General features: G+C 39.9%; 1 protein-coding gene across 11 annotated transcripts in view; it reads left to right on the top strand.

The window, feature by feature from the left end:
- Window positions 1-13,017, top strand: part of LOC149168301 (15-cis-phytoene desaturase, chloroplastic/chromoplastic-like) — a 300,807-nt gene that overhangs the window by 174,964 nt on the left and 112,826 nt on the right. The gene's annotated exons all lie outside the window — the stretch shown is intronic.

Here is a 13,017-nt window from a genome sequence, read left to right as displayed (position 1 = left end):
CAACAATGCTAATAATCAAAACCCTGATTTAGAAACCTGTTGTCAACTGTCACTGTTTGCGTCAACCTTAAAACTCAAACCCTAGGTCTCAACCAATGTTGCACGAAGTGGGGATGTTTTTTGGAAGCGGATCTGCGGAAGCATCATTTCCCAAAAATCTAGGAAGCGAAGCATCTCGGAAGTGTCTACTATATATATATATATTATTTTTTTTTTTTTTTTTTTTTTTTTTGCGTTTATAACTTTATATTATAAAAAACATCCAAAATACCAAATTAGTTGTAGAAGATATGGAAACATGCATATTTGTACATAAATCAAGATAGATATGACATCCATTGTACATTAATGATTAATTATTTGAGCATCAACCATCTAGATGCATCAACCATCTAGAATCTAGATTCTTCTCCTCTTGTCTAGCCTTTGCCTCTACCTCAATTATCTAGAGATATTAGTCAACATTGCCCAATTTTGATCAAACAACCTAATCCAAGCCTAAAAATATGGTAGAAAAATATTAACATGCTTGATCGATGATCTTGACTTATTGAAACGTAATTTTTTGTTAAGGGCATGACATAGGAGTTCAACAATGAACACCACCAACACTAGGATACATATAGGGCTTGGTGCTCTTGATTAAATGCCAATCACATACTCTCATACATGATATAATCTAATGAAATGCCACAATCCCATTGATCCTGAATTCCTGAAAATTGTTAAGTCTGCTGAATTTTGAATATGATATGAAATTTTATTTTCTCAATATGAAGTTTGATGAGGCTAGAACCACTCTCAAACATCCTGAGTCATTTCATGGTAATGTTAAAAATTTATGTAGAAGTGACATTCTCCTTTATTTTTAATTTTTAACATTACCATGAGGGAGCATCTAGGAAGCATCTAAGGAGCATCAAGGGAGCACCTTGGGAGTGTCTGAGAATCCCCTGTTGGGAAATGTAACTAAGTTCAGTCTTCATTAATGTATTTGAAGTCATCATGTAGTGTACTTGTCAAAAGAATAAAGAAAATATTTTATTATTATTATTATTATAACTTATTAAAGCATGAGTTTCATGCTTGGGTCATCATGTTTTAGGTCAAAGTCCCCATTGAGAACTTCTAGGATTTATTCTAAGTCAATAGTCATTGTACTTTTAAAGAGACCCTTCTTGGGCTTTTGAATCATGTAAAAAGGTTAAGTATTGAGTCAAATATGAATTATGTTACCTCCACACCAAGTCGGCCTTAAGATGATCAAGTCGGCCTCAAGGAAGGCTATTCGACCTCACCCAAAGGCTATATATGAAGCAGTTCGAATTCCATTTGGAGCACAATCAACTCAAGCAAGTTCGATATCTCTTGAAGCTGGGAAAAAGTGCGAAGTGGAGGAAAGAAGGCAAAAGAAGTGCGAGTTTGGTCTAGGAGAAGGAAGGAAGGAAAATCGAAGTTTTGGTGCATCTATCTCTCTCTCTCTCGTGCCCTAGTTTGGAAGATCGAAGTTCTCTTGTTGATGTCATAGGCAGTTGCTGCATGTTCCTGTTGCCAAATCAAGTATAGGTCGAAGTTGATGTTGCTGCCTCAAGAAGCTGTATTGGGCCAAGATCGAAGTCTCTAAGTGAAGATTGAAGTCTTTCAGTGAAGATCGAAGTCTCCAAAGCAAGGTCAAAGTTGCTGGGTCCAAGAAAGTGCTGCTATTGCTGCCAGGTCAAGTAGGATCATCTGCAATCATAGAAGAAGGCTGACTTGGTGTGGAGGAAAGTTTGTGTCAAGGTCTAGAGTCTTGGAATATCTCAGGAAAACTATTGAAGGAAGAATTATTGACTGAGTTTTCCCCTAGAGAGGGGTTTTCCCCTAGTTGTGTGCCTATATCTGGTGTCCATTGATGTATGTGCTATTGCTTTGGTAATTGCTTGATGAAATAAAAGAAAGAAGATATAAAGAAACCTAATAAGAAATCAAGAACATCACAAGTAATTATCAAGTATAAGAAAATCTTTTTGCCTTTCTGATTTTCTTGTTAATCTAGGTTGTCATTGATTTCAATATGGCAGTGTTTGTGATGGAAAATTCTTGTGACATGTGTGGTTTCCCATTGATGCCCATTGATCATAATATTTCTCATGGAGGATCCAAGGATTGAATATAGACATAATAGAAATAGTGGAACCTAGGAGGAAAGATATCAGAAACCATCAGAAGAGAAAGAGAAAGAGTAAAGAGGAGAAGCCATCGTGAAGCCAAAGAGTAAGATGAAGAGTTTATCGAAAGCCATCAAAGAAGCAAGTTATTGGAGCAAGAGAAGTAGGTTATCGCATATGCCCAAGGGTAAGAGCTATTGGAAGAAGAGCTATCGAAAGTCATCAAAGAGTAGCCAACGGAAATCACGGGAACGAGAAGCCACAAGAAATCCAAGCCAAGAGTAAGAGTCTAAAGGAAGAAAACAACGATATCGGAGGAGCATTGTGGAACCGATGGTCCCATTACAACATGCCCTAATTAATATCGCATCCGCTGTATCGGAACCTTCGCGTCGCAAGTTATGAAGGCTTGTCACATTAAAACTCCGATTGCGATATAATATGCGGAATCGATTAGTGTATGGTAACAACCCTAATGTAATATCGCATCCGCCTATCAGAACTTTCATATCGCAAGTTATAAAGGGTTGTCACCTCGAACCGTTGGTTGCGATAAACCCTCGAACCACCGATTGCGCTAGCATTGTGGACCTACTGCACCATTATAGCATGGCTTGATTAAATATCGCATCTGCAGTAATCGCAAAGTTCAAAGGAATGTCAAATTGCCGATTGTGATAGAGTTGTGGACCCGACAGAGTTATCAAAATAGTTTATTAAATATCACATCCGCCATGGAGTGATATGTGAATATTGGTGTTATTGAATGTTGCAATTGCGGGATTTTCGTGAAGTTGCGATCGCGGGATTAAGCCATGACATGACGTGTGGGGAACTCTATTAATGTGGATTTTCATAAAGTTGCAATTGCGGGAGTCTTATAAAATTACGATTGTGATAAAGTGGTGGACCCAACGGGTTTATCAAAACAATTTAATATAATATTGCATCCAGTAGGGGCAATCAGCCATCGACTATGTTATGGGCACGACTTGTAAAAGACCTCCGAAAGTTGCGATTGCGATTGAGGTAGTGACGTGGCATGTGGGATCCCCCTGTGGGTATAGCCTCTCTTATATGGTTTTCGTAAATAATCAAGTCTATGGATGAAAGACTCTTCGATATAATTTAATATGCGAACTCATAAGTCGATCTCTCCTCCCAATGAACGTGTCTTTTGGTTATTGGTGAGACTCGTATAAATACAAGTTAAAACGCTTCACTTCAAGCAGGTGAATTAGGGATCTATCACAAAGAAGAAGGACAGTTCACAACTCGTGAATGTGAGGTAGGAGAAGAAAGGAACCCAAAGGTCGAGTGAATGAAAAAGGAAGCCAAAGGTTGAGCGAACGAAAGTGGAAGTCGAAAGGTCTAGCGGAAGAAAAAGGAAGCCAAAGGTCAAGTGAACGAAAGTGGAAGTCGAAGGTCGAGCGAGCGAAGAAGGAAGCTGAAAAGTCCAGCAGAAAAAGAAGGAAGCCGTAGGTCGAACATTCTGCTGATTGGGTTATTCATGGAAAAGCTCAGACCTGTGTTTGACAGTGATTGAGATAACATTTCTAAAGGACGCTCTGCGGATCTAAGAAGATTATTTGACTATGAACAGGGTTGTTTTTAATTGAACGCACAATATGAAACTACGATAGTCACTTCTCTAAAGAAGTCACTCCTGAAGTAGTTACTCCTGAAGTAGTCACTCCTGAAGCATTTACTGTGACACCGAGAATAGAGGCTTGAAACAGAGAGTTGTTTTTGTGCAGAGCTTAGTGTTGTTCATTGTAGACACATTGAAGTTGTGTGAAGACTATTGTAGATCATGATGGCTATTTGAAATCATCATGAGGTAACTTTGCAGACTCTATTTGGGCAATATGAAGAACTGTGAAGACTCCTTCATATGAAGACAGGCTGTCATTGATGTAGAAGTGAAGCTGTAGATTGACAAAACACAGTGAAGAATATTTTGAGAGCAGAGTAATACAATCAAAACATTTCTTGACAAAGCAAAACTATAGGGTCGGAGCCCTTGGGGTTGGTGCCTCAGAATTGGATAGATTGGTGTCCTTGGAGTTGGTGCCTTGACAAGATAGGGCCGAAGCCCTTGGGGTTGGTGCCTCAAAATTGGAAGGATTGGTGTCCTTGGAGTTGGTGCTCCTAAACACAAGGTTGGTGCCTTGAGAAGATATGGTTAGTGCCCTAGAGGTTGGAGCCTCACAAAATACCAAGTTGGTGCTTGGCAACAGGTTGGAGCCTTATATATATTGTACCTGATTTATTGTAAAGATTATATTAATAAAAGCATTTATTCTTATTGTTCATTTTGTGTTCTAAATATAAATGATTTAACTGGTAAAAATAACAATTGAAAAGGAATATTGATTCACCCCCCACCCAATCAATATTTCCAACAATTGGTATCAGAGCGAGTACCTTCACTCAAAGCCTAACAGCTTGAAAGTTGATCATTAGAACACAAATGGGGAAGCCAAGGAAGAAAGTCTCCAATCCTCCTAAAGATGTGTCTCCCTCTACCACTGAAATAGAAGTCAATCAATTTGTGAAGGCTCCATGGTTCAATGGAAACTATGATATATGGGAAGCAAGAATGAGGAATTTCTTAAAGACTCAAGGCATTGAAGTTTGGAAATTGGTGATTATTGGTAGCATGATGGATGTAGAATCCAAGGAACATAATACAAGAGCAATGAAAGCAATCTTGAATGGGCTACTTGATTCTATAAAGAACAATTTAGGAAAATGTTTGTCAGCAAAGGGTATATGGGACACACTTCATGACCTTCACTCAAAAGGAGCATTGACTATGACTACTAGTCAAGAAGATGATGGAAACCAAGAAGGAAATCCTGAACCCATCATAGAAGCTGAAAATGAGAATGATGACATCAAGGCTAAAGAAGACCTAGAAGATGAATAGAATGAAAAAGATTTTGAAGAAGGTCTCCTCACTAAACTTATGGCTGCCATGGAAGAGACTATCAATTTGAAAAAGGAAAACAAGGAACTTAATAAGAAAGCACTAGCTGGTGACCAAGACCAAACAAGGAAGAAAGTTGACCTTGTCAAGCTTCAAGTACAAGAAAGGGATGAAGAGGTTGCCAAGCTTAAGGAGGAATTTCATCAAAACAAAAGAAAGCATCATGAAGAAGTCATATCCATGACAAATCAATTGGATAAAGCAAAGAAACAGGAAGATAACTTGTCAAGCCACCTTGAACAAAGGCACCAGAGCTTGAACAAACTTGAAGCAGAGATTGGTCAATACAAAGAAGAGGTCTCCTCCCTTAGATCACAACTACAGGAAGCAAGAAAGTTAGCACAAGGAGCTGAGAAGACAATGGAAGCATTGGTAATCATAGGAGGACAAGTTGATGAAGTAGAAAAGGAGAGAAACACCATGATATACCAACTAAAAGCAAAGGATGAAGAGATCTTCAAACTAAAATCCGACATCAACCTTCTCAAGGTCGAAACATGTAAAGCTACAAGGATCAAGGAAGAAATGGAGAGCAGTCTAGCTAAGGAAAATGAAGAAATTTTCATAATGAAATCAGATATCATCTCCCTTAAAATAGAAGAAAATGAAGCTACTCGTATCAAGGAAGAAACTGAGAAACAACTTGCTAAGAAGAATAATGATTGTGAAAGATTGGAAGAAGAGATTGTCTCCCTCAGGAAAAAGGTTGAAGGGATGGACAAAATCTTGAAGAGCTCTCAAGCCTTGGATGACATGCTTAGCCATCAAAGATCTCCATTTGATAAATCAGGTCTTGGTTATGAAGGTGAATCCTCAAGCAAGGGTGGCCATACTTCGAACAAAAAGGATGTGAGGAAGCCAGAAAGAAATGTTGATGCTCCCAGTTCCAGCAAAGGCAAGGAGAAGAGTCAAGGCAACAATGGAAGAAATCCCGCTCCAAGAAGACTTGCAGATGATGTCAAGAATACAAAAGGCGATGAATATTATCAAGGAATCCCAAGGCAGAAAGGCTTCACAAGTACATCAAGGAAATCTCAATCTCCTAGGTACCAAAGTTTATTTCTTGGTTATTGTTATTCTTGTACAAACTTTGGACACATGGCAAAAGATTGTAGGGCTTATAATGATCCCCGTCAATATCCAAGAAGCAATTTCGCAAGAAGAAGTTATGAATTCTCATTCATGAACAACATAGAATGCTTCAAGCGTCATAACATTGGTCATATGGCACGTAATTGTAACTTGATTTGGGCACCTTCTCAAGCTAGAACTATGCCAGATAATAAAGTTACACAAGTATGGAGAAGGAAGAAAATACAATCCGAAAGTCCCTTGAACTCTCCAGCCAACAACACATGTTATTGACCTGATTTTTGACAATCTAAGCATTTGATGGGAAGACTCTGCCAAAAGAGATGATGCATACAGTTAGGGGGAGCTTGTGATTCTTGATCATTATTGCAGAAGCTATTCGTGAAAGGGTCCTTGTGAAATCCTTGATGAGCTATATTAACAATAATTCTTTGATAAACATCATTTCTCAGGAGCACTACATTGAAGAACATGATCTTGTAACCATTCTTTGGACTGTTGTTGAAGATGTTTTCCACTTGATCACTAAGGATAAATTGGAGTAGAAGAGAAGGCCATCCAATGCTAGAGATGTAGGGAAAATAACTATGTTGTTGGTATTACAGAAGTTGAATGTCTCGACTCAGGGATATGATGTGAGAACAGGTAAATCAAGGACAATAATAGAGGTAACCTTCAAACAAACAAACACATTTGGGAATGGAGCTTGAAGTAAGAGCAGTTGGAAGAATCTAGCATAATTGAAGCATTGCAAAAAGTTGTCAACCCGTAGAAAGAATTCAAAAGACAGTCACGGATTAGATATTAAAAAAAAGGGGGAGAATGTCATGATGTCGAATATATCTTTGTAACTTAAGGAGAAGCACAGACATACAAAGGAATCCTGATTTGAAGAAAGATAGTGAGAATGACAATTTCAGTGGCATTTTCTCTTGATTCGGACTGTGAACGCCTCTTAATTCTGACTATGGAGACAACAGAATACGGTGTAGAAGCATAAAAAAAATTGGACCTGGACATTTAGTGTATGACTAGTTGGAGTCTGTTTTGAAGCATTGAAGTGGAGCATCTTTAAGCACCGTTGAAGTCATGATGAATAAGTTCTAAGACATGAAGAGGGGATAATGTGCTAGCTGATGATGAGGCAACAATCCTTCTATCTTGAGTAAAAAGAAGAGCACCACGACAGGGGGAGTAACATACCCATAAAAATATTATATTCATAAAGAACAGAAGCAATTTGACAGGGGGAGTAGTTCGATAGGGGGAGTCCTTGTGCACTCCTTTGCCATTGATGTCAAAGGGGGAGAGAAGAAGAATATTGTCATCAATGACAAAGGGGGAGATTGTTAATCTAGGTTGTCATTGATGTCAATATGGCAGTGTTTGTGATGGAAAATTCTTGTGACATGTGTGGTTTCCCATTGATGCCCATTGATCATAATACTGCTCATGGAGGATCCAAGGATTGAATACAGACGTAATAGAAATAGTGGAACCTAGGAGGAAAGATATCGGAAACCATCAGAAGAGAAAGAGAAAGAATAAAGAGGAGAAGCCATTGTGAAGTCAAAGAGTAAGATGAAGAGTTTATTGAAAGCCATCAAAGAAGCAAGTTAACAGAGCAAGAGAAGCAGGTTATCGCATATGCCCAAGGGTAAGAGCTATTGGAAGAAGAGCTATCGGAAGTCATCAAAGAGTAGCCAACGGAAATCACAGGAACGAGAAGCCACAAGAAATCCAAGCCAAGAGTAAGAGTCTAAAGAAAGAAAACAACGATATCGGAGGAGCATTGTGGAACCGATGGTGCCATTACTACATGCCCTAAGTAATATCGCATCTGCCGTATCAGAACCTTTGCGTCGCAAGTTATGAAGGCTTGTCACATTAAAACTCCGATTGCGATATAATATGCAAACCCGATCAATGTATGGTAACAACCCTAATGTAATATCGCATCCGCCTATCAAAACTTTCATATCGCAAGTTATAAAGGGTTGTCACCCCAAACTGTCGGTTGTGATAAACCCCCGAACCATTGATTGCGATAGCATTGCGAACCCGCTGCACCATTATAGCATGGCTTAATTAAATATCGCATCCGCAGTAATCGCAAAGTTCAAAGGAATGTCAAACTGCTGATTGTGATAGAGTTGTGGACCTGACGGACTTATCAAAATAGTTTATTAAATATCGCATCCGCCATGGGGTGATATGTGAATATCAGTGCTATTGAATGTTGCGATTGCGGGATTCTCGTGAAGTTGCAATTGCGGGATTAAGCCATGACGTGACGTGTGGGACCTCGATTAATGTTGATTTTCATAAAGTTGCAATTGCAGGAGTCTTATAAAACTATGATTGTGATAAATTGGTGGACCCAACGGGTTTATCAAAACAGTTTAATATAATATCGCACCCAGTAGGGGCAATCGACCATCGACTATGTTATGGGCACGACTTGTAAAAGACCTTCAAAAGTAGCGATTGCGATTGAGGTAGTGACGTGGCATGTGGGATCTCCCTGTGGGTATAGCCTCTCTTATATGGTTTTCGTGAATAATCAAGTCTATGGATGAAAGACTCTTCAATATAATTTCAGTATTCGAACTCATAAGTCAGCCTCTCCTCCCAATGAATGTGTCTTTTGGTTATTGGTGAGACTCATATAAATACAAGTTAAACGCTTCACTTCAAGCAGGTGAATCGGGCATCTATCACAGATAAGAAGGACAGTTCACAACTCGTGAACGTGAGGTAGTAGAAGAAAGGAACCCAAAGGTCAAGCGAGCGAAAAAGGAAGCCAAAGGTTGAGCGAACGAAAGTGGAAGCCGAAGGTCGAGCGAGCGAGGAAGGAAGTTGAAAGGTCCAACGAAAGAAAAGGGAAGCCAAAGGTCAAGCGAACGAAAGTGGAAGCTGAAGGGCGAGCGAGCGAAGAAGGAAGCCGAAAGGTCCAGCGGAAGAAGGAGGAAGCCAAAGGTCGAACATTCTGTTGACTGGGTTATTTATTGAAAAGCTCAGACCTGTGTTTGACAATGATTGAGATAACAGTTCAAAAGGATGCTTTGCGGATCTAAGAAGGTTATCTAAGTATGAACAGGGTTGTTTTTAATTGAACACACAATATGAAACTGCGACAATCACTCCTTTAAAGAAGTCACTCCTGAAGCAGTTACTCCTGAAGCATTTACCATGACAGTGAGAACAAAGGCTTGAAACAGAGAGTTGTTTTCGTGCAGAGCTTAGTGCAATTCATTGTAGACACATTGAAGTTGTGTGAAGACTATTGTAGATCATGATGGCTATTTGAAATCATCATGAGGTAACTTTGCAGACTCTGTTTGGGCAATATGAAGAATTGTGAAGACTCCATATGAATACAGGTTGTCATTTATGTAGAAGTGAAGCTGTAGATTGACAGAACACAGTGAAGAAGATTTTGAGAGCAGTGTAATACAATCAAAACATTTCTTGACAAAGCAAAACTATAGGGTCGGAGCCCTTGGGGTTGGTGCCTCAAAATTGGAAGGATTGGTGTCCTTGGAGTTGGTGCTCCTAAACCAGAGTTGCGGGGGAGCGCCCCCCCTCGAACCCGCTCCCAATCCGCGCTCCAGGCGGGAGCAGCTCGAGAGTGGGTCGGGAGCGCGCTCCTGATAAAAAAATTTCCGCTCCCTGCCAAAATTGGGATCGATCTCGGGAGCGTCGCTCCCGGAGCTACGTGCACGATGTCGGGAGCGAAAAGCGCGCAAAAAATTCCGCGGACGCCAAAAAAAATTTAATTTAAAAAAAAACTTTGTTTTAAAAGGGCTTGGGGGGCATTTTTAAAATCATTGTGACTTGAATGAGTTGAGGAGAGCCAAGGAGATTGTGCAAAGGAGCGAGGAGAAGCGAGGAGCGAGCGCTGAGGAGCAAGGAGCAAGCCTGCAAGGAGGTAAGTAACTTAGTAATTAAGTAGTTTAAACTTTAGTTACTTAGTAATTTATTTTAGTTTAGTTAGTAATTTAGTAAATATATAACTTATTTAGTAAATAAATTAAATTAATTTTCTCATTCCTATTCCCATTCCCATTCCCATTAAATTTTGCAGATTCAAAAGCCTACAAATATCAAACATCATGGACCTGGTTATATTTCTTGGCATTTTCCTCTCCTTGGTCCCTTTTCTGGTTATTATGGTGCTGGAGAGTAGCAAAAGAGGGGCCAAAATGAAGAGGGGGATGAAGAAACTGGAGAAAGTGGATTTGATGAAAACCCCGGTGGGGAGGAGCTGGAGGAGGGTGAACATGACTCTCAAAAAACTAAACAAGACCAAACCCCATTGTGGAAATATGTTAACAGGCCTGAAGCAGGGAAAGGGGGTGGAACCACTAAATTTCATTGCCCCCATTGCAACAATAATTACACAGTTTCATACACCCATGCCAGAAAACACCTCTGAGGGAAAAGGCCATGGGATGGAGATAAACAAATAGGAATCAAAACTTGTGCAACTGTGTCAGCAGCAGATAGAGCCAAATACATAAGGGAAGAGGAGGAAGCCCAATACAAATCTAAAAAATCAAGGGGTTTCTTTGAACCAAGCTCACAATCACAAGCACAAAGAACTCCTTCAGCATCCTCCCAAGGCAGTGGATATGGAGGCACAGGGTCACCAGCTTTAAGGCGTAGAGCCATATCAGATTTCCTTGATGAGGGGTGTAAGAATGATGTGGATTCAAAAGTTTACATGTTTCTCTATGCATGTGGGATACCATTCAATGTTCTTCGCTCACCTTATTAGCACGAAATGGTTTCTGCCATAAATGATGCCCCTAAAGGATACAAGAGCCCTGTGTATGACAAGGCAAGAACCGTTGGACTTGATCATGAAAAAGCAAAAATATCACATTCTTTGAATAGAATGACAAGTTCTTGGACTGACCATGGGGTGTCCATTGTATCTGATGGATGCACAAATGTAAAAGGCAAGCCATTGATAAGTGTTCTTGCTGTGTCTGTTAGTGGTGCCATCTTTCTAAATGCATATGATTACTTAGACAAGTTCAAGACCGCCATCAACATTGCAGAAGCATTACTTGAAACAATTGACCGTATTGGGCCATACAATGTCATTCAAGTCATCACTGATAATGCTCCTAATTGTAAGGCAGCGGGAGCAATTATTGAGGATAAATACCCCAACATATTTTGGTCTGGGTGTTTGGTTCACACATTGAACCTTTTGATGCATGATGTTGTCAAGAACAAAAATGCACAATACAAATGGATTGGTGATTTGTACAAGAAAGGCAAACAAATGACAAAATTTATTACAAATCATAGCAATACCCATGGCCTTTTCCGCAGTCACTCAAGATTGGAGTTGTTGAAGATTGCGAAGACTAGATTTGGTAGCTATTACCTCACCTTCAGGCGCCTTTTGAAGGTAAGAGAGTCATTGGCTAGCATGGTATCAAGTCCACACTGGCAGGTATTAAAGGAAAGGGCTACAAATGCAACTGACAGGCGAGGTTTTGAACTGGTGGAGGAGGCTTCTCTTGATGGTATGTTTTGGTCAACTGTGAGGCAAGTATTGAATTTCACCAAGCCCATTTATCACATGATTCGATTTGCAGATACAGATAAACCAGTGATTGGCGAGGTGTATGAGCAGATGGATACCATGTTGGGGCAAATAAAAGATATTGTTCATAACAAAGATCCCGACTTGTACAAACTGATTCACGATTGTGTGTGTGTACGGTGGAATAAACTTAATCTTCCACTACAATGCTTGGTATAAATCCTTACGCCAAAATACTATTCTACATCTTGGTTGGGCCAACCTACACCAGGGGGTGGGATTAGGACCAAACCCCATTTAGATGCAGAGGTAACTAGAGGATATTTGGATGCATTAGAAAAGTTGATACCTGATAGGGAGGAATGTGCAGCTGTGCGCCTTGAAATAGGCAGATACTTCAGTGGCACTGGTTTGTTTGGTACCTTCCATGCAATGGAAGACAGAGACAGATTTGATTCTCTCACATGGTGGGAAACATATGGCGGCCAGGGACTTTTGCCAAAATTGGAAAAAAAAGTTCTATCACAAGTTGTAAATACTTCTTCTGCAGAGAGGTGTTGGAGCACCTACAACTTCATACATAATGTGAAAAGAAACAGACTCAATGAAAACCGGGCAGAAAGCTTGGTTTATGTGCACTACAACTTGAGGTTGTTGAGTCATTATTGTGATCGGGCTTATGAGGATCCCACATATAAAATTTGGGACAACCACCTAGAGGATGACAATTTGGAGGATGGCACCATACATCTTGAAGAACTAGAAGAGGAACTTATAAGGGATGAAGATGAAGCAGCTGCAGCAGCCATGCCACCTCCACCATCCAGTAGCAGTGCTCGAGTTTCGAGTCTTGTTCCTTTGCTGTCGCCACCTCCATCTACACCCTCACGTGGAGGGCATGTGCCTTCTAGTTCTGGTCGTCGGTCTGTGCGGGAGACTCCTAGAAGACCACAACGACCTGCTTATATAGTAGACTCTCGTGGCAAGGGCCACATGTAGATTTACAATTTGCTTGTCTTTTCTAGTTTCTATTAGTTTTCATAACTGTTGAGTCTTGAGTCCTTGACTCTTGACTCTCGACTCTTTCATATCATAATGATATTTTTTGTAAACAATATATGACTGTGACAATGAAAGTTTGAAGTTTGAAGTTGGCAATTATAACTCATTGGTAATGATTGTGAATTATGAATATGATGCTTCGTGAAAGACTAAAGTTGTTT

This window comes from Pinus tabuliformis, chromosome 4_2, assembly GCF_031772625.1.
Source record: "Pinus tabuliformis cultivar Carrire ecotype Pingquan chromosome 4_2, CPIR1, whole genome shotgun sequence".
Taxonomy (NCBI): domain Eukaryota; kingdom Viridiplantae; phylum Streptophyta; class Pinopsida; order Pinales; family Pinaceae; genus Pinus; species Pinus tabuliformis.
This window is presented reverse-complemented; position numbering and strand designations above follow the sequence as displayed.